We start from the raw sequence: 8,632 nt of genomic DNA on the forward strand, positions 1-8,632 counted from the left end.
GGTGGGTGGGTCAGATGAAGGGGATGAGAGTACGAAGAAGGAAGGGGGGGCAGCATTAAAAGAAATATCAATCAGTTGGAGCATATTCACTTTCTCCTGCACAGTAGATTCTGTCAGAAGAAAACACTGAACTTGGTCGCCTTAGCAGCAGCTGAAATTTATTGTTTCCTCCTACCAGAAGACTCATTTTCCACGGCCGCATTTGCAGCATAATAAGCTTTTTGTTATTTTTTCAATTAGAGTCAACTGACCTAACAAAATGGTTGGCAATTAAGTGATTTTTGTAATGGTCCGGGGGTAATTTAGTCGAGCTTGTCAGCTGTGCTTCATGAAGCCGAGATGTCATTTTTCCCCACTGCCTCTCTCCCTCTCTCTCACTTTCTCTCTCTCTCTCAAGCATAATGGCTCCTAACTTCAAAATCTTTTCCTTCTGTTTCCCTCACAACAATTCGCAATTACAGGAAGCTGGTTTCCTACCTTGCTTTTTGAGTTAGTAATTTTAAATAAAATGTACATACTTGTAAAAAGGGGGCTATTACAGCAATCTCTTGTTGTGTAAACTCAATCGTTTTATGAATAGTGACACCGGTTTCTGCTGGGTTCAACTCCTAAAGGCTGATGTGTTATTATTTTCAGGGTAAAAGGTTTTGAACATTTAGGACACTTCTTCAAATCAAACGAGTATTCAGGAAGGTAAACAACAACTTAAATGATGAGGAACCTTGTAGTAAGGCTTACAGGTACATGAGAAGAATGAATGCCATTAGGACATGTAAACAACAGTCTGAAGCTACTGGACTTTATCTTCTCCTGCTGTGATTTATGAAGGGGTTCCTCATTTGCTTAATTGGTTCATTTTCTTAAGACAACATCTGGAGTTGCATTTCCTGTGAGAGTGCTGTAGTTAGAGCTGCTGCCCCAATCAGATGTGCTTTCATTTGTATTCTTTTGATTACCTGGGTTTGTAGTGCGCACACGCTGGAAACCAAAGCCGCACACCCATCCACCAATGAATCCGGAGACTTTCCAGCATCTGCCTGCAAACGGCTGTCTACTTTTTGATTTTTAAGTCCTGTTTTTCTAATCCCCGACCACGCTCAAGGGCTCCCCTGTTTGCAGAGGCACCTTCCTGGCCGGCGGATGCGAAAGATGCGCAGCTGCCTGGAGCCGCGCTTGGGCTGCGTCCTCGGCAGTCAGCAGAAGGGGGCACTGCTGGAGCAGAGCAGCCACTCGCCCCCCTGCCTGCCCGCAGCCTGCCCGCCCCCTTGCCAGTCCCCTGCCCCTGCCTGCCGCCTCGTCTGCCTCTGCCGCCTGGCATTCTCAATATCACAGTGTATGCAGCCACAGCCTATTTTGCCTTCAGAGGTCCATGTTTTACGGCTTTTTCACTCCCCCCTTCCTATTTCAAAGCTTCACAGATGGGCTGTGGCTGGTATCTGTGCTGAGAGGGGCAGGACGAATAGCACCTTCCCTGCTTGACACACCCTGCCCTGGGTTTGCCTGCAGCTGCTGTCCATCCCTCAGGACCACTGTCACGTCAGCCACTTCAGCAAACCTATCTCTGCCCATTTATAATCAGACTCCCATACGCTTTAGCTGCCCAGCAAGTGCCTTTAGTTGTTACCTCCCCACATTGCGGTTCCCTTCCAGTTCAAGCTTAATCTGCTCCTGACGCTTTGCGTGTGAATTGATGTAAAGCTGTGAGCATTCATGGGAACGCGGGACCCTTAGAAGATGAGAGCAAATCATCCCTTCTCCCACAACTCTCCCTTTCCACACCGTGGGTTTCCGCAACTTGATGCTTGGTGGTTTTTTTTCCAACAAATGTTCCCACCATTTCTTCAGTACTCTCCTTGCCTTCCCATTTTCTGTCAATGCTTCCCCATCTCCTGTTGGGTTTTATGATTTAATTCACTCCCAGCAACTGTTGCAAAGCCGATGCTCCCTAGCATTTCTCTCTCTATCACTGGTTGCTACCTTCTGGCCGGTCCTTTCATTCCATACTACCCACCTCACATCACTGGCCAGATGTCTGGTCATAAACTCGGTATAAGAAAAATGCAACCTCTTTGAGCCATTGTTTCACCATCATCGCACAGAATTATTTCTCTGTTGCACGATGCTGGAGGCTATTAGCCCATATCCTGGGCTACATCAAAACGATTGTGGCCAGCAGGTCAAGGTAGGTGAGTCACCCCCTCTGCTCTCGTGAGATCCCACCTGGAGTACTGTGTCCAGCTCTGGAACCCACAGTGTAATGGAGCTGCTCAAGTGGGTCTAGAGGAGGCCACGAAGATGCTCGGGGGGGCTGGAGCACCCCCCTGTGAGGACAGGCTGAGAGAGTTGGGGGGTTCAGCTGGAGAAGAGAAGGCTCCGGGGAGACCTTAGAGCGGCCTCCCAGAACTGAAAGGGGCTACAGGAAAGGGGGGAGGGACTCTGGATCAGGGGGGAGGGATAGGGCAAGGGGTAATGTTTTTAAACTGAAAGAGGGGAGATTGAGATGAGATCTAAGGAAGAAATTCTTCCCTGTGAGGGTGGTGAGGCCCTAGCACAGGTTGCCCAGAGAAGCTGTGGCTGCCCCCTCCCTGGAAGGGGTCAAGGACAGGTTGGACGGGGCTTTGGGCAACCTGGGCTAGTGGAAGGTGTCCCTGCCCAGGGCAGGGGGTGGGACTGGATGATCTTTTAAGGTCCCTTCCAACCCAAACCAGTCTGTGATTCTATGACATTAGCACCATACCTGCTCCTCACACTTTCCCTTCCAGATTTAATTCCTACAAATCAAGTTTCTGCTTTTCCAATCTTTACAAAACATATCTCTGTCATATTAAAAGACCTCCTTAGATCTTGCTGTCTAGAATTGTTTTCTCTTCCCCAGGCTACGGCAACTTTCTCCCCTCAGAATTTTTTCACCTCTACACCGCTGTCCTCTTGGACAGCACTTTGCTCCGTGTCTGCCTACAGCTTGGGAGAGCAGTCTTACATACTTCTTAATGCTGAGAAGATCTGGAAAGGACAAGTCCTCCTCCCTGGGAGAGGAATTCTAGTGACCATCCCCATGCAATGCATGTCTTTTAATTAGCTTTTGGACACTCCCAAAATCAGAGTGGGATAGTTCAGAGTGCAGCTCAGGGACTGATTTTCTTCAGCCCCTAAATGATCACAAATGCTTTCCCCGGTGTTCAGCCACCCACCGTAAAGTTGGTCCTGGGTGCAGCTGTCCCAGGAACGTGCAGAAGCTGCAGAGATCTGGGCTGGGGAAAAGGATGAATTTTAGAAGAAATACTTCATCAGGAGAGAGGGGAGGAATAGTCATAGTATTAAGAAAAATATTCTGACAGTGAGATATGCTAAACTGGGGAGGAGGACAGTATCTCCTTTACAGGATTCATCATCAGAATATATTTATTACTGTGCTGTCCAAAGTACTTATTGCGTTTAGGGTAAGAGATGAATTTGGTGAGAGATAAATCCCCTTGGGTTCTAGCCGGCCCTCAGCGGTCAGAGGGGCGAGGGGCGGCTGGACTTACCCCTTCATAGGTATTACATTCTGTTGGGATTAATACACCAGCTGGGACCGTGACTGTAAATCTGAGCAGGCACTCGGGAGAAACCGTCAGGTTCACCAACAGGACGGTTTATTTTCAGGCAACATTTACAGATTCTTGAAGATTGCCTGCGATAAATGCACAAACCGCAGGTTGGCTCTAGAGCACGACACACAAAAAGAGAAAGCAAACCAAACCGATGGCAATCACACACACACAGTCCCGGGGACACACTCGGGTGGCCCAGGGGATCTTACCAAAGGGCGTCCCCTCTGGGGGGGGAGAGCACAAACCCGTCCGTCTGTCCCTCCGGTTTGGGGTCGGATTATCGTCCCTCCCAGGCAGGTACAGACTTGGGGTACTATTTACTGTAGTAGGCGCGGTGAGCGGGGGGACTGGAGTCAAATCGTTATTCTATCATTAATAACAGAATTAGTTTTGTGGTGCCAAGGGGCACGGCGGGTTTTTGTGGGGAAAAGAGAGAGGACGGGAAGCAGGGTCGACTTCGTACGGCGGGTGCAGCTTGTGTGGGAAGAAGGGAGGATGAGGCACAGAGCTGGCGGGTTGCTACAAAAAATCCTATTTCGAGGGAACCGAGCAGAACAGGAGATAAATCTGCCCTTGAGTGAAAGGATGGGACCGCACGGCCTGCACCTCGCTTCGCATTCCTCCTTGGCGCCACACCAACCACAAATCACTGGACCATCCCCCCCACCCCCCCGTCCTGTGTTTATTCTGGGCACTCGCTGTCAAGGAAAACGTCTCACTGCTGCAAATTTCTCACTGTTTTGCTCTTTTGCCTTCCTCACGCTTCCGACACCCAGTTTTCCAATACCTAATTTCCAATACCTAACAGTACTTTACAAATTCTAAGATATGATTGTATCTTACACCTTGGCAAGGAACAGAGCAGATGTCCTTATAAAGGACAATTTAATCAAGGAAAAATAACAATTAGGCAGAAATTTGCTAAAGGAATCAGTAACTGCAATTCATAGTCAGCCCAAAAATGTGAAAGCAGCTGCCTGAGTTTTGCTGTGCTGACCTCTGACTTCTTAAAGTCTACACTTCAGTCTTACATAGTTTTTGCACCAAATATTGCTTTAAAGAAAGAAAGAGAAAAATACTACCTTATTCCACTGGTTGGGGGCTAATATTTTCTCCCTGCAGGTTGATAACTCTTCATTTTCAATACAAAACCACAGGCAGGTCATGTGTTGAAAATATATATAAGGTCCTCTGCAAGTGCTTTAACATGCCCAGCGGTATAGTCCCACTTTCTTCCTAGAAGAGTAAAATTGCAGTGTGTAGCAGGGCTGGCACCATGCTTCCATGCCGTGCAGACATTCCAGCAGAGGCAATAATTCACAATGAACAGTTCAGTCAGTCAGTTTAGCCCTTTTTCTGCTTAGGGATCTCCAGGGGCAGACTGAGGTTTCCTTGAGTTTATTATGCAAAAGAATTCAACAAGATCCTTTCTCCTGTCTCAGTATTTTTAATTGCGCAGCAACACTTCTCTGTGAACATTCACCAATCAGTTCTTGAGCTTTGTTAGTTATGGCTGCATTGATGAGTCACATGGTGTTGATTTATTTTTCCAATGTGTTGAACGTGCAGAAACTTCTGGGACACGTACTCATGTGTGTGAATCTAAGATGCAGTTTCCATCAATACTTGTGCATGCTGTTCTGAAACTCTCTGTGAACAGCCACAACATTAACTGAATTATACAAATGTCCCTAGAAAGCAAACACAACTAGAAGAGAGTGTGGTTGATACGAATCCATTTCTAAATTCCCGTGAATGTACAAGTGTTTTTTAGTAGCATTTACCCAGCTATAGTAGATTATAGGAAAAATGTTGTTGCCTCAGTGCTCTCCTTTCATTCCATCCTGTGTCTTCTTCTTCTCATGAAGTAGTCATGGCAAGGAAATAACAGCAACTCTTCCCCATGACTTGCGGAAACAGACTCTGCAACTCCAATAGAGTTATCCAGCAGGTGTGGTTACTCCGGCCGGGGTGCAAGGGGATTTCTCCACAAAGCTTGCACACCCACCGCACATTTTACCAGAAACTTACCGAGTGTGGATATACATATTCATTGGATCACATAACACAAACATCCATGTGCATGAGTGAGGCTGGGTTAGCTCTAGAGGCTGGGGGCAGCAGTTTATGTTCTCTTTGCACCTGCCCATTGCCTCCTGGGGGGCGTCTCTGGGGGTCTGTTGGAGGAAGGCTCACAGAGTCCTCCTCACCTTGTACTTTTCCCTGGAGCATGTGCAGATTCTCTTGGCCAATTTCTTGAACAACAAGAGTGGCCCCAGCCGGTTTACTTCCTCTAGCTTATCTAAAAGCACTAGCATACTCGTTTCTCCTGTCCATACATGGCTATCTATACTCTACAAAGACTCAGCTTGTTAGAACCCAGCTGCTTTCCGAGGACATGTCTCTTATTTTTGCTGAACATAGTAATTCTTAGGAAGTTTCCACAGAAAACTGCTTTGTTTAGATGAACACCGTAGCCCTTGGGAAGCTTCCACAGAACGCTCAGGGCAAGCAGGATTATTAAGCAATATTCAGAACTCATTAGAAGTTGCTGTAAGTAAATAAGTTGCCAAGCAGGTGATCATTTCCTTGTATCACCTCCTTTACTGACTTACTGTATGAAACCAATCTTCCTCCCCCTGCATATCCCCTGGACTCCACCAGGAGCAGGGGAGAGCAAAGCTCTCGGCTGTTAGTTTTGAACCAGAGACGCAGCCAACTCCAGCAAGGAGGAGCAAAGTCCTGCTCAGGTGCCAGGGCTGCGTATCTTAGGGGACCGGGTGTATCCGAGCAGCCTGGTTGACACATAGAAATTCGGACCACCATAACAAGCCTCTAATGAGTATAAACAAACTTTTTTTTTTTTTTCCCAGCAGCTTAAGAGCTGACCAGTTTTCAAGACCCAGTTTTAAATTGCAGAGCTGTTAAGGAAACAAGGGAAAGGTATATTTATTTTTAAACATTGGCAGACAATGTATTTCCCCTAATCCTCTTTTCAGAAGTGAACATTCACCTGAAACAGAGCCGTACAGTAGAAAACTTCTGACCTGAATGTTAAATTCTGACGAAGCAACACCTGCTGGAAGCAGATTTTGTGAAAGAAAATTTCAAGTCACATTCATTATAGATGCGGCTCTTTCCAGTGTTCGAGGAAGACTAAATTTCATGCTAAAGAAAGATGCTGTATTAACAACCCTTGGAAATTAAGTTCTCTAATTAATTATCAAATGTAAGCCGGATCGTTTCCTTTCCCTGGGCTTGGCCTATCAATATGTGGCATTCCTAACATACTGGTGAGAGTGAATTTCTATCGACATGATCTTTTAATATCTTAATTATTTACCAGGGTTTATCAGAAAGGTGGACGGTTTTCACCTGTTCCACTGATGGAATTAAATTTTTCTCACTGTAAGTAAGAAATATTAAGTGTCCATACTGTAGATCGTGCAACATTCTTCTGAGAATATCCTGGGCATCGGTCACTGCCAGTAAATGTGGATTTCAGACAGGAGAAATTATTTCCATTAAAAAGCAACACAATTAACAACACCTGCCACACAGTGGAGTCTCGGTTACCATGGTATTGCCCTACGCCTAGGATAGGAAATAACGGTGGTATATTAGATTCCATCTCATGGTAATTGCTACTTTTTTACTGACCAGCCATGTAGCATTAAAAGTCTCCTGCCCAACTAATTCACCTATTTTAAAGCATATTATGGCTATATTTATTTTCTGTTCCACCTCAAATCCCTAGTGTGCCAAGTACATAATGCTGGGTTTTCAAATACCCCAGAACATATATTTATGATGTGATGAGTAGGAAAGAGGTATTCAAGGTGGAAGAGAAAATTGAAAAAGAAACATTTTGGGGTTATGGGGTTCAGGGGAGTCTCTGAGGTGCCTCTGCACAGTGGAAGAGAGATGGGAAAAGACCCAATGCAAATGTGAAATGTGAGAAGACCAATGAGGATTTTCTGAGTGCACAGGAATATGCTGGTGGGAGGAGACAGGAGGCATAAACTCAACAACATAAGAGGTGAAGAAGATGGTGAAATTGTGGCTGATGAGATGACTGAGCTACAAAGAGGGGCTGACTCAGAGCCGGATAGAAAATTTCCTTCCACATCCTTCTCCCACCAGCAAACAAAACCCGCCTCCCCCTGTGCAGAAAGCTAGGGACTGTTGGAAGTGTCCGCTGGGAACACGTTTGGGAACAGAAGGAGGTATGTGAATGCAGGTGGTGAGCTGGGAAAAGACAGAAAAAGGAAAAAAAAAAACAGTGAAACAGGAAGGTGAGAAAGATGGGACAGTGAAAAGCACTTTGGGGTACTGGTAGTCAGGAAAACAAAATCCAGCTGTCACGTTGCAGCAGTTAGGGAGGAGCGGTGCTGTCTAGACACAACCAGAGAGGACCTTCTCTGCACGTGGTTGAATTTTGTCCCTGAAATGACCCTGCTTTGTTTGTGAGTGACTTCTTAAACATGCTGCCGTTCCAGCAGCCAAAGAACTGTGACACGCTTTCAAAACTAAATACAAGTATCTGCTAGGTAATTAGTTCCCCTGTTATTTTTCCCCCCCCAGAAGAATTATAAATGTTTTCCAGCTTTGGGTTTGTGAATGATTTATACATTTCCTTCCCCAAAATAATTTTTTTAAGCATGTGCATTGCTCTGAGACACCCTGGTTTGAAGGACGGGTTTCTAGGATGTTTCCTTTTTAGCATCCCAGGTTCTGGTATGTGTGATATCAGACCAAGTTATGTCTGGGAATGTCCTTACCAAAGGAGGAACTGCCAGATTATGGTACCGGAGAAAAGAGGATTTTGAACGCTCCAGTAAAATTTGCCTGATAGTTGAGAGATTCCGGACGTATTTTTGGACTTAACATAATTTTCCCTTCAGCTTTACAGCTCACCTTTAACACATAACCACCTTTTAAAGGTATTTCCACAAGCATCATGCGTGTTACCATCGGAGTGTCAGCTTTAACTGCGCATTCACTGTCTCCGTTATCTGTTTAAGTGTAGCTGCTTATCA

Source organism: Strix uralensis, chromosome 30 (genome assembly GCF_047716275.1).
Source record: "Strix uralensis isolate ZFMK-TIS-50842 chromosome 30, bStrUra1, whole genome shotgun sequence".
Lineage (NCBI taxonomy): Eukaryota > Metazoa > Chordata > Aves > Strigiformes > Strigidae > Strix > Strix uralensis.